We start from the raw sequence: 14,077 nt of genomic DNA, 5'->3' as shown, positions 1-14,077 counted from the left end.
ATAACTGGCAGAGCCCTTCCTCTCTTCCCTCTCCACCTGTGAGCCCACCTGCATGTCCATCTGCAACACAGAGATGCCAGTTGTTCTGGTTAGGAGCCACTGTGTCTCAAGTACCTGTCCGCGTCCTCAATAAAAGACTTCTGTCTGAGAGCATCTTCAGTCTGACGCGCATGATGAAGCAGGCATGTCGTACAGAGAAACGGGGAGTTGAAAAGGTAAACTTAACGTTGCTGAGTCACAAGAAGAAAATGGCTGGTGTATCTATGTGCTTAAGGTCACTGCTGCGCTAAAATGTAAATAAGAAATCAAAGAAAAAGCCTTTTGGAGTCTGTTTCTGAAGTGTAACTAAATTGAGCTGGAGTTGAGAAAAAAACACAACCAAATATAAGCTAATTATTTATCTATTAGTAGAACTTTACTTTTAGGCAAACCTAAGAGTCGACGACAAACAAGGACGAATATGCTCCGATTTTAAGGGGGAGGGGAGGAATCCAGCTTCTTCAAATTAAATGCAGACAGGGCATTTACCATGAAACACCACAGGGGAAATAAAACCTCTCTGCACCATCTTGTGTGAAGAAAGAATCTTTGTCCTTAACCCAAGATTTTCCCCCCGTAACTGGAATGACCTCGCATCTGGCGTTGCCATGGCTCGTCTGACAGGAATGCGTCTGTCCTCGGTAGGTAACAAATGAACCCAGCACTCCAGAGACTCGTCTCACAACTGTTTATCTTTTTCACCTGTCTGTTCGGTGCACTGCATCACGCTGACACTCCTGCGCAGCCTTTGTGGATTGCAGAGCACATGGCCCTGCCATTAGGGCGGCGTCCACGGAGGAGAATGTTCCAACTTTTAGACCGGGGTTTCGCAGATTCCTCTACAATTACCCGAACTCCTGGAATTTAAAAGATCTTAAAAATAAATCCTTCTTTTATTGCTGCGGCATTATCTGACACTTTGAGAAAGAAAAATTACAGTCATCATCTAAATATTATTCAACTCATGTCACAGATCTTCTCTAAGGACTGAGATGGTCATGGGAGACATTTCGGTGTTTTTGGTTTAGGTGATGAGGCCCATGATAACGTTGATGATTACTAGTTAAGTATTCACATTTTTATTTATTCTTCAAAATTGTATTTTTGAAGAAATTTATGTACCAGTTTTGCAGCATTACATACCGTCCGCCATACTTATCAATGGAAATAAGCAAACCGGCTTGGAGTGTTTGTGGGCAAAAAGCCTCGCTGGATTCTCATCCGCTTGAAGCAGAAAGCTTCAGTAACAGTCTTCGTAGACATTGTTTGAAAAAGAAGCCTCTCAAACTACTGCTAGGTGTAAATGTACCATCTAAGGCTTGTTATAAATACTTAGTGGCTCTAGGGTGTCACTCTGTTGCAGTTCTCTGAGACGGTTCCATGTTTTTTGCCGTTTGTGGATAATGGCTTTCACTGCAGTTCACTGGCGTCCCAAAGCCTCAGCCTTAGACTTTGTGGCCCTTTTCAAACTTTTAATGTTTGATGACTGTTTCTCTTTGGTTCTCAAATTTCCTTAGCTTTTTTGAGACCTCACAGCCCAGGACATGTTGCCAGATATGACAGATAAGCTCTGTATAAGTGATTTTATCTCAGGAAATAATCGGGTCAGGGGTTGCAAGTAAAACTCAATAAAGCTTTCGAGAAAAAAAACAAAAAAATGTTGGTCAATCACAGTTAACTCATGATTAAAGAGGGGGCTATTAAAGAGGCACAGTAGTTCATGTTGCCTTTGAAGCATTTTATTTTTTTCTTGATAAACAAATCAGCAAATAGAAAGTGCTATTTATTTTTACTATGGGTATATTTGTCCAACAATACAATTTGTCTGATGAGATGTAAACTTTAATGTGACAAAAGAGCAAAAATGGAAGAAATTTGCGAGAGAAACAATAGTCTTGAAAAGCATTGTTAATACATTTCTTGCTGTAAGAGAAATTGATGCTCCAATTTCTTTGAATTATAAAATCAGCGTTCAATTTCATAAATATTATAATACGATCCTGGCCATCAGTCAGCGCTATTCCTGAGGACCAGAAGGTGAGACTGATGTGATCTTGAAAGGCTGGTGAAGGCACACAAACATAGGGTGGTAATTCTGCTTTACTGTTGTTGGAAACAGCAGCAGTAAAGCTGTCCAAGATCTACAGTTTACAGTAATGTGTTGTAGTATATTATAATGTAATGAAATCAGAGGAAACTGCAACAGAAGAGAATTCATTCCCAGAAAGTGCAAGTGCAGACTTTGTGAAGGCAGCATGCGGGATGCTCCCTATGTGGCCCGGAAAAGGTAAGAGGTTGAACTAAATTTTAGCCACCTGAGAGCAGATGCATAATTGAAACACGGTGTCGCCGCTGCAGCCTCGCACAAGACTGTTTGATGGATACCGTTTTAGAATACTCCTGTCCGCCTGTCCTCGTGGGGTTTACCTGGGGACAAACCTGGAGAGTGGGAAAGGTGCCTGGGCGGCTCATCTGGGTTTTAGGAGGAAAATTGGTGCTATCCATCAAACACTGCGTTTAACAAATGCTAACGTAGGCCTGGCCAACAAAGGATTCGGATAACTGGGAAACATGTTAGGTGCAGGGAATGCTGAGGGTCTATCAATCAGCCAGTCAGTTCCTTTATTTAACAAGCGAGGGCCACAGACCCCGAGGGCCACACTTCATATTCTAGCTGGTTGGCCATGCAGTTTTGCCTTGTAAAAAGAAGGGAAAAAAGGGGTGGGGGAAGAGAGGGAAGGATGAGGGGTACATAAGGTGTGAGTGTGATGGAGGTGTAGGAAGGTTTGGCCTGTGTCCCCCGCTGCGCTGGCGTGCTTCATCTTCTCAGTGCACGGGCCTGGAACTGTTGCTTGATGGGATTTTCAGCCCTGTGGCCTCCGCTGTCCCAGCATCCATCTGGAGGGCTGCCGTGTGCACAGCGGAGAGCCAGCCACTCAGCAGAACAGCCATAAAGAACAACCCGCAGGCCGGGCATAGCCACTGATCTGAGGCTCGCGGCTGTGCTCAGCAGACAGGCCAACACTCTGTGGCACGGTGTCCTGTCAGGGACATGAGCTGATCCCTGAGCTGCTGTGCAACAGAAGACATGCTCTGAGAGGCAGCCTGCATCCAACCACTGACTCCTTCTGAGCTCTGAATACTGGAAAGGAGGCTTCATTGTTTAGCATAGAGAGGACCACCTCTCTGTCCGTGTCCATCTGTCACACTTAAGAAGGACGCTCATAGCTTGGCAGTATTTAAGCAGCTTGAGAGTCTACTATTTTATCAGAAACTTTTTTCACCGTCTTTCAGTTTCTGGCCTACTAATCAAATGCTCTGTTTATGTTCAATACACTCTAAAAGCAGTTTGGGTAATTCTGGACTTGTCTGGTTCTTTTTTAGATTTAACTTGACAGGTTTGTCTTACGGGTTTGACTTGGCATCCCCATCCATTTCATTAACATAACTTATTTCTAACAGTGATGAAACCATTTCGCAAGGCTTTTCAATTCATTGTTTTGTCTGTTGGTAATCCAGTTTCCTTCCACCATATAAACCATGCTATGCAAATGTCATATATATATATATATATATATATATATATATATATATATATATATATATATATATATATATATATATATATATATATATATATATATATATATATATATATATATATATGCATCTTGCATCTTAATCCAAGACAGAATGAATAAATTTGGTCAAACTATGTTTTGATATTTTGACCAATTCTAAACATAGCTGCTCACTTGTGCCAGCTGCTAACCGGAAAACGTTAGGGTAGTCAGACTTTTGCAGCAGCACTTTCACGTCTTGGGCTTAATTAAGCTAACAAATGCAATTAATGTTTTTCTATTCCATTCTATTCTATTCTATGGCCCAGCAGATCCCAGAGAGCTGACCACCTGTGTATTTTACAGCAGCAAAACATACATTGGATCCACCCTGCTATAACTTATACCAGAGTGTGTAGAGTATGAAGTAAAAATGTTTCTTTTTTTTTTTTGCTCCTCCGGGCTACCCAGCATCATTACCATGCCTCTTCTCTCCTGACGACTGTAAATTCAGTGAATGTAGCCTCATTGTGGGTAAGGTGGGCAGACGGCAGACTGTATAAATAAACAGAGTCTGTCTGAGGGCAGAAACTGTGGCCCCCACCTGCCCGCCATCAATCAATATTACAGCGGCCACTGGCAGCCCAATCACCCTTTTATAGGCCTCTGAAATGATCAAACATCTGCTCACAACCATGCTTCATATACAGAGGGATCACATACACAATATGAAATCCTGCGACAGCACATAATCAGTACAATACATTTTGATTCAAATACATGTAGAGTGGTGAGCACAAAAGCCTCTGAGAAAGATCTCAGAATCAGTGCTGCTTAGCGCTCAGTAAACACTCGCGTCTTGGACCTGGTGTGCTGAAGATCTACTGGGCTCAACCCGCTCAGAGTTTAAAAGTAAGCCACGCCGATGGAAGTTCAGAGATAAAAGTTGAGGCCAGCAACTAGCTTGGCGGCTGTGGTGGACAAAGGTTGCGAGGGGTCTGGTCCATGGAGAGAAGGAATGAATCCAAGTGGTGCAAGGTTAATGGTGGCTCGGAACAAAATGGATTCAGTGCCAGGGGCACGCTGACAGGTGATTTGACATAAACGAAGGTGGGCCATCAATCTCCCGTTGACCTATCTGACCCTCCCCAGCCCGTCTGCAGCAGCTAGGGGGCGCTAGGAGTCATGGCGCTCTGACCTGTGCAGGTCTCCAGATAGCCCACCTGCTGTCTGCCTAAAGCTCCCCCTACGGCAAGGAGAGACTCCCATCTCTTCACGCCCGGCTGGCATAATGAAACTGTGATTGGAAGATAGTGAACTGTGACAGGCAGTAGTAGATTCAAAGTCTTCAAGCCAAATTCAAACCTCTTGCTTCAGGATTGCTTTGACAGCGCCGCTTCTCTCATGAATTGCTCTGACAGTTTAATGGCTCAAACGCGATCATCTGGAGGAATATTCTCTTTAGACTTTGTTGTGTACTGTAAAATAAGGGGATTTACTCACGCAACAGGAGGAAAAATGTCATTTGAGACATATGGCACGTGTGCTTGTGCCCTCTTTTTTTTTCTTTTTTTTTTCACCGTGCCAAGGTGCAACCCCAGGCAGATTTGGCCTCACGTTTAAAACCTGACATAAATTCCCCGTCACAAATCCCTGGGGGCAGGTGGGCTTGAAGGCACAAAAGCAAATATTTCCGTTCCCAATCCCTTTTAGCATCCACACCTGCTGACCACCCTCGTCTGAAGCTACCCCAGCACCACAAGCCAGCCATTTGTCACAAAGTAATTATAGAATTATCGATTAGCAAGCAATTAACACCTTTCTTCTCTTTTTTCTCGTCACCAGCCCTTCCCCTCCTCCTCTTCCTCACCTCCAGCCTTTAATTTGAACTGCGAGAGAAAAAGAATCGAAGGTAGGAGGCCGAAGGAGGGATGGGGGTGGGGGGTGGGGAGGGGGGGCGCTTCAAATTAATAGGGCGACGGGGCAAAATAGCTTTTCTTCTCCTTGCTTTTCTGTCCTTTTTACACTCTATGTCTTTTCTGCTGATCCATCTTTAAGTGACAGGGATGTTCTTAGACCAAACGGTCAATTCATGCTGGCATGAAAGGATAATGCTACTAAACTTAAGTTGTGAAAGAAGACGTTACCTGCTTCAGTGAACTGCACAGGTTTAGTTGTGAATTTGAAACTGCTGTTTCAATTAGAAGAATCACATTTAAATGTTTTTTAGACATTATTCGTAAGGCATACTATTTGGATAACTTTTATTTTTATTTATTGTTTTGCAACGTGAATACTAAGTATTAAATTTAACAATCCGTAATTTTAAACTGGGTCACAGCTCTACTTTCCTGGCTTGTTCTTACAAAGTACATATTAATGAGCAGAAAGTGTCAGATGAGAAACACATTTTCTAATTTCGGGTTTTGAGTTAGAACATTTATTTTCCTCTGCCTGCACCACATAGTTGTTAAGACGTTTTCCATAAAGTTATTTGTGTCTGTGAAATGGAGTATATACAGATGCAACGAGTTCTTAGAAACAAAGCTAGCTTCACGAGTGACATGACGACAAGAGAAAACTGATTGTTGAATTATAGTAAATTCCTCATTATCTTATTCCAAAAGAGGTTGTGGCAAGATTTCCGCAGTCTGCAGAAATACACCATCAACAAATTTTAGATTGCAAATTCAGCATCCCTATCGCTCCTGTTCCCTAAAAACACCTTTTTCTAAATGAGAGTGACACTAATTTGACAGCAATTTAGGAACAATTTGAAATCATTTAGGAGTCTTTCTGTGCCAAGCTGTAGCTCCAATCAATGGTTTCCCCCCCAGGATGTCATTCAAAACACACGCAGCAATATTCTCTCTTAAAGAAAAAAACAAAACACGATAATATTGACCAGCTTTTTCTGCCCTGCAGCTTCTTCTTGGTTTGTCAAAGAAGAGTTAGCCCAGGGGACGAATGCTGCTGTGGCCATTTGGTCTGAACAGGTTTCCTGGATTTTCTGGCTTAGTCACTGTGGCTCTGGAAGTGTGTTAGAGCCGGGACCATTTCCTCATCTATATTAGCTCTGAAGAAACAAACAAATAAACAGTGCTGGGCAATAACAAAGACGTATGCTGATTATCGTCATCTTATCTGTATATTGGCATGGAGAATACACAAATAAAAGTTACATTTACAAAACTCTATTTTCCTGTGATTGGTGGCTTGCTTTTCACATCTGCATACCAAGAGTGACGCTTCGTTCGCAAACAGAAACAGCCTGGATAGCAGGACTTTATACACCTGCCGAGTGATTGGAACAGCTGGATTCAATAATTTCAGATCCAATAATCTTAGTAACTCTTACAGCAACTTCAAACACTTACACATCATGCTACTTCAATATCTCTCATTTCTAGTTTTTAAGAAGTTACTGTATTCTCATATCTGTGTAAACATGGAAGAAAATAACATTGCAAGGCAAAAATAACCCAGATTACCTGATATCTGTTTATTTTTTTACATCTATTTGCTCTGAAATAAAGACATTTTTGCCACGTTCTTGACGGAAAATGTTAAGAACATGACTAAAGATGAATATTGCTGGTTGACCACGCTTTGTTACAAAAGCATTGTTTATTTATGCAGTAAATGATTAAACCTGTAAGTAAGTTGATAAGAAAATATGGATAGATGATCAAGCATCCTCTTTCATTCAGCAGAACAGGTTGATGAGGCACTTCTCAGGGAATTTGAGTAATGAGCATGGGAAAAAAAAGCACTAGAGCAACAGTTTAGCCTTTGGTGATGGTCTGAGGCACACTGGGTGGATAATAGAGATATAGGAATGCTGGGTGGGAACAGGGGTTTCCTGGCAGACCCAGCAAAGGACTGTGAGGCTGGTCTTGTTCCCAGTTGGTCCAAGACCTCTGAGCACAAAGTGGACACGTCTTATCTGCCCCCATCCCCACCTCAACAACTGCCTTCCAGGTTCTCATTTTCCACATGATTAGCTCGCCACCTGTCCTCCGGCTGGCCCTTGGCCTCCGGGCCTTCCACGTCACATCGCCATTTAGCAAGAAAAGATTTTCACAGAGACATCCTTTATCACTATGCACCAGAGGGAATAAAGATCTCCCACGCTATTCAAGACACTAGTTCAAAGTGAGTTCACTGTTCAAACTAGATATTTGCATCCACTATATAAAAAGACAAAGTCTTTTTTTCCTCCCCCACAGCCTTGCATTAAATCAGACTCTTCTGTATGTAACATCGTAGAAAAATCAACAGAAGTCGGGCTAAATATCAATCAGGAGGTGAACTGTGGGAATGGGACTGGGAATATGTGTTCTCGAGTTGGATGTACTGTGGTGACCTCTGAGCAGCTCAAAGGTCACACAGAGAGGAAGCAGCCATTACTCTAAAAGTGACATAAAAGCCAGGTTGCAGTTTACAAATAGATGGAGGAAAACAGACCTTCCATTTTGGTGTTGAGATCCTCTTCAGTGGGACATGTCCACTGGTCTTGGTCTGATGAAAGTGAAATTGTGAAATGTTTGGGGCATTTTTGCAGGTGAACCTAAAAGGACAAAACTGATTTAAGGAGACACTTTGAAATATAGAGTACAGGGGTGGCAGCACTATGTTATGTGGGTGCTTTGCTGTAGGAAGGACTGGTGCACGTCACCAAGTGGATAGCAGCACAAGAAAAAAAACATATTCTTTCCTGGTTCTTTCCAGGAAAGAATAATGTTCTTTTCCTTTTCTTTCAAGACATCACCCTGGCTGCTGTCTTGATATCAACCAGGGTGCTGAATCCTGTACCAAAATTATGGTAAAATTGTAAATAACCAGCACTTCATCAAGTCTGAGGACTCCAAAGCACTTCACACTACCTGACGATGATAAGTAAGTGTAGCTCTGGATCAGACTGACTAAAGTTAGGCTGTCATGCAATTGCCCTCTGAACCACTGCCAGCAGGCCCAGTGGGGGAAATGTCTTGCCCAAGTGACTGAGACAGATATTTGAACCAGAAATTACAAATTAATGTAGAAACCCTCACTGACCCAAAAGAAGAAAAGTTCAGCCTGATTTAGTGTCAGACAGTAAAAAAGAAAAGCGTGTCATTTTATTGAGTGTAGCTGAAGATCTGGTTATGCTCCAACTTTATAATTAAATCTCGGATCGATCTTTGCTCTGCACATAATCTATTCGCATTTTTGAGAAAATGTATAAATCATGTTTTGTGAAGCTTTTAAGTTGACAAATGCAGAGCACCTGTGCTGGAATAAGCAGAGGGTGGCACAGTTCAGATCATAAGGATGAACTCCATAACCCCTGATTTACTAAGTTCATTTTGTTTTACATGACATGCATTTGAGTGTAATTCTCATAAGCATCAGAGGAAGGCGCTGTTTACCACAGAATAGCTGCTTGAGGGCTCAGCTGACTGCTGAACAATCAGAACCATTTAATCGTCCTGCACAAAGTCAAACAATCTCATCTGTTTTCTGGTAAAATCGCAGCCCCCTTACAATCTGATTAGTCATAAAAAATAATCACTCAAATTCAGTTGCTAAAGTTGTTAGAATTGCATCAACTAAACATTTGTCTCTTTATTTCCAAACTACTGATCAAAATGTACGATCCAATTTCTAATCTAGATAACAGTAAGTGGGACGTGCTTTTTTAGTGGCAGAGGTTGATTTCATACCTGCTCTCTGAATAAATTTTCCACCTGTTTGGGCCTGTTGTGTGATGCACAGTGGCACGGAGTGACACACTGTGTTATCCCTTGGTAATTCTACCCACCGGTAAAACACATTTATGCTCCGTTAGAGCAAGGGATTGGCCCTGACCCGTGTTGGCCTTGCCTCTGATGTTGGTGGCTTTAGACAGAGGAGGCCAGAAAAAAAAAAGAGAGGGTTACTAAAGAGGGTTTTATGTCACAAAGTGGAAAGGGGAGCATACACTTCTTAAAATGTGTATAAAATTGAAGTATAGGTGACAGATTCAGTGGTACTTGGAGAGCCCAGTAACATGGTGCTTCAGTTTCAGTGAAAAGTAATTTAGTTAAAAGCAATTAAGTCATCAAGTAGTTCCCAATATTGGTGTTGAGATCCTCTTAAAAAAATAAACCTTTAGAAGAGCTGAGAACAGAAATGCCAAATATAACTAGCCAATGTGTTGCAGCAATGCCAGGAGTTTCTTCCAATGTTGTTTATAGGTCAGGAAACTGGAAAGTTTAGGAAGTACTGGCCTGATGGATGATGGCAAAAACAATGTGGGTTGATTTTTTTTATTGACCCTAAAGTGACAACCCTAATCAGTACCACAAGCTACTCTAGCGTTTAGTTGGTGCAACTGGGAACTAATATTAACACTGAAACACTGAAATCTCTGATTAAAAGGAATAAGGAACCCAAACCTCAAGGAACGAAGAACACACAATATAGTTCATGCTATAGCTATGACAGACAGCTTGAGCCAGACTATTAAAGAAGTAAACTACAAAAGCAACTGTAATTGTAGTTTGTGAGCATAAAGCTTTCTAGATAAGAAAATGATTTCATTAAATGTTTTTTTGTTTTGCCTCTGTCCAAAAGAGTTTGTAAGAACCATACAGATCTGCTATTCAAAAAAAAAAAAAAAAAAAAACACAAAAATGTATGTTTATGATACCCACGTTTTCTGGGAGAATATTCTTTGGACTGGTGACACAAGACCACTAGTCAATCTGTAGGAAAAATAAAGATTTCAAAACAAAGGAAAGCCACACCTACTGTGAAACCATGAACTTGATGAGAGAACAGTGAAGTCCAAAGACAGCTAAGTTCATCGTTGAGTGGAACATAATGCCCAGTGTGAGAAATGTTAGAACAATTATTATTATTAATATTATTGTTAAGCCACAATCACACTCACAAATCACCATTTCAAGGCTTTACTTGATCAAGGAGAAGACGATGAGCTACAGAACGTCAGTCACCTTCACACATGTCTATATATACATTGAGGCTGTGGTCTCTTTGGTTCTGGAAAAAACCCCAAACAATGCATCTTTATTTTCTGCAGCCAGCTCTCACCTCATGACGGGAAACGACCCGTAAACTTTAACCTTTTCATAAACCATGAAGTCTCATGTGTCAGCTTCCACTTCGACCATCTCCATGTCCATTGTTCTAAACCATTCTACCTTGATGAGATCAGCATCAATAAATAAGTAAAGGTTGATTCTTATCAATATAATCAAAAAACACAAAACTAATTACTAGCATAATAAACCAAAAGAGTGACTAAATATATGGCAAAGAAGTATCACTGAACGCTAAATAAGTAAAACAAAGATAACAATGCAACAAGTAAATATATAATATAGTAATGATAACATCATCACATCTAAAAGGATAATGATCCCATATATACAGCTAAAAACTCTCAGTAACTAATAGAAGTAGTGTCTTAAATGCAGTAGCTTGTACATACTAGAAGTAATTTTTTTTTTTTTTGTACAACTTTAAGTAACAGATCGAATCTCCCCACTGTCAGATATTTTAGCAGAAAGATTCTCCACGCTATAAGGCACAAGACAAATTTGCACATCAGGCCGTTCGATACTAACCCAGGCTTAATTGAACACAGGTGGAACTTTGGCAGCAGGGAGAAAGAGAGCGAAAGAGAGGGGAGGTGGAGGGTGTGAAATAGAGTAAAGTTTTTCAAGTCTTTGTCCCTCCTCAATTTGCATGCCTAATGAAGCTGAGCAGGAGTTAATAGCGGGTGTAATGACTTCTGACTGACTGGGTTGTGGGCTGCTGGGACATGAAAGAGCTCTGAATGGCTAGCTGTGGAGTAAGGAGGGCAGTCTGTGGAAGACGGAGCAGGAGAAGCCAGACTCGGTCTCTGTGCAAACCGCAAGGAGTAATTCACATGCGCCGATGCAAGTGTTTTTACTGATATGTTGTTTTGACCGCATGAGAGTTGCCATCATTTCTGGGTACTTGTGCACAATTGTTTCCCTATATGTAAAAGTAGCTAGGACTAAATCAAAAGCAAAACACAGCAAAAAAAAAAAAAAAAAAAAAAAATCTATTTCAGAAATAGAAATGTGTAGTTTTATAGACATGTTCTTTCTTCCTTCTTTTAGCAAAAGTACGGAAATTTTTTTTTGTCAATATGGTTATTATCACCAACATACCATAACTTTCATCTAACAATGTTCAGATCTCATTCTGGTGGCTCAAACAACACTGATTTTTGAAAAGGATTATTTGCTTGTAGGAAATCAGAAGACATTTCCTGTATTTTTTGTTTGTATTATTTTCAACTTTTTGTTCATTCTTTAACTTGAACATGTGCGTTTAATACGCCATTCAGAACCATGCAGCCAGAAATAAATAGAGCTTAAACAGGCACTGAAAAAACACAACAAGCCTATTTCAAAAGAAATTTAACAGAAAAAAAGATCATTGACTCATTAGAATGAGAAGAGCATATAGAAAATACATCAAGCAGAGAAGAAAGCTATGGCGAAAATGACAAAATTTGACAGTTTTAAAAGGATCTGATAAATGAGACTTTAACAGATAATATTAACTGGGCAGGCATATTTTTACTTCACCTTGTGAAGAACGATGTGTTTTTCTGCTTCTTTAGGTGAATCTCACAGAGAATTGAATCTGGCAGCGACCCCCACACCGGTCACGATGTGCCGACACGTCTTCTGGCCACAGGGCACACATACCTGTCGACACACCCACCCACCCACCCATGTGTGCACGCTAACCCGTGCACACATGCTATCCTGACGGCCACAGATGTAACTGTGACCGGCCCGTCTCCACCAGGTGTTACTTTATAGCTGTGTCACTTTGAGCTTGAGTCCATCTGTCACACTCAGCAGGAGAAAAAAACAGTCTGTTCTTCACAAAAAAGAAAATCCAGATTTATTTTCCAAGTACACCATGTTCAACGGTCATACAAACACAAAAGCATGTTCTACAGAGATTCTGCAGAGCAAACCTGAGCATCTAGGGAAGTTTCTGTTTATACTTTCACGACACGCTGTTTTTTTTACAGATTTTTAAAATGGTAGTTAGCGCTTCTATTTGCATGCTCTCCCTGTACCTGTTGACATTATTATAGACATAAACTTCTTCATGCAGAAACTGCATGTTGTGTTCGGGGAGCCTTGTGAGAGAGCATGCGTGTGCGCTGCTTGTTGGTCTCGACTTGTGGACCACATGACACACGGCGCCATTTGTTATGCTTGCCGGATGTATAATTACAGTCAGTTGAGCTCAACAATGAGCTGAGTTTATCCCCCTAAATTGTACATTAAAATATTTTTGGCCATGACTTATGCATTAAGACAGTAATTGTAGGAGAAGCATAAAAAAAAAGATAAGATGTTTGTAACCACAGTTGAAATCTGTGTAGAACATGAAGACAGGAGGAGGAGAAGAGTTTGTTGATTCTACATGTTTAATTCCAGTTTTCTTTTGTTTTTACTCCCTCACCTCACCTCCTAGCCCCCCCCCACACACACACACACTATCGTTAACAGAATCGAGACAATAGAATGCATTGGTAAAATATGACCTCTTTAATAATCATAATTGTGTAATCAGAATTAATCAAACTCTCTCGTATCACAATAATGGTGTTTACTCGCAAAACCCAATCCTGGATATGAGTCACTGGCGCTGAATCCTAATAGCATTGTTTGGGCTCAGTGATCTGTCATCCCACCAACACATAATGCGATAGCAGAAGAAACAGGCAGAGCAATTAGATTTGTGTTGAACAGTGGGGCGTGTTTTTTCGCCGCTTGCTTGCATTTTTTATCACGGTGCTCTCTCATTTTCGAACGCACCTGGCTTGACAACATCTAAGAGTTTGTGAAAGAGCAAAAGGTTGTCAGTGAGAGTGATCGGAGAGGAAGGCGCTCGTCGTTGACTCATGCATATTTATGCATTTTATAATAATATGTAACAGTGGTGATGGGTAAGATGTGCACAAAAACTCTGGGTAATTTCCATTTACCAGAGACAGACTGCTTCCAAGCATTTATCATAATATACTTTGTGATTAATCTATGCAATTAAGAGACAAAATCTACTATATAAAGAAAAAATATTACATTAAGAAGATAGTTGTTGAGGTTTAAAAGAAACTCTGAACAACTGAGGTTCAAAAAAATGTACAAATACACCCAAAACTTTTACACAGATGAAAACGCCTTCGCTGCTTCTTGGATCTCGGTAATATTCAGATTGTGTGGGGTTGAAAATCATTGAACAGAAAAACAAACAACTACTCTGAATGTTTACAAGAAATCTCCACAGGGCCTCTGTAATAAGTATATTCCACCACCTGCAGATCTTCTGCTCTTTCCTGAAGTTACAAATCTCATTTTTGAGAACAGAAGACCTGCGATGTTGTTGGAGGGAGACACTGCTTTTCTTTTTTCTTTTTCCAAGTCAGCAAC

Source organism: Poeciliopsis prolifica, unplaced genomic scaffold (assembly GCF_027474105.1).
Source record: "Poeciliopsis prolifica strain line A6 unplaced genomic scaffold, Auburn_PproV2 SCAFFOLD003, whole genome shotgun sequence".
NCBI classification, from domain to species: domain Eukaryota; kingdom Metazoa; phylum Chordata; class Actinopteri; order Cyprinodontiformes; family Poeciliidae; genus Poeciliopsis; species Poeciliopsis prolifica.
This window is presented reverse-complemented; position numbering follows the sequence as displayed.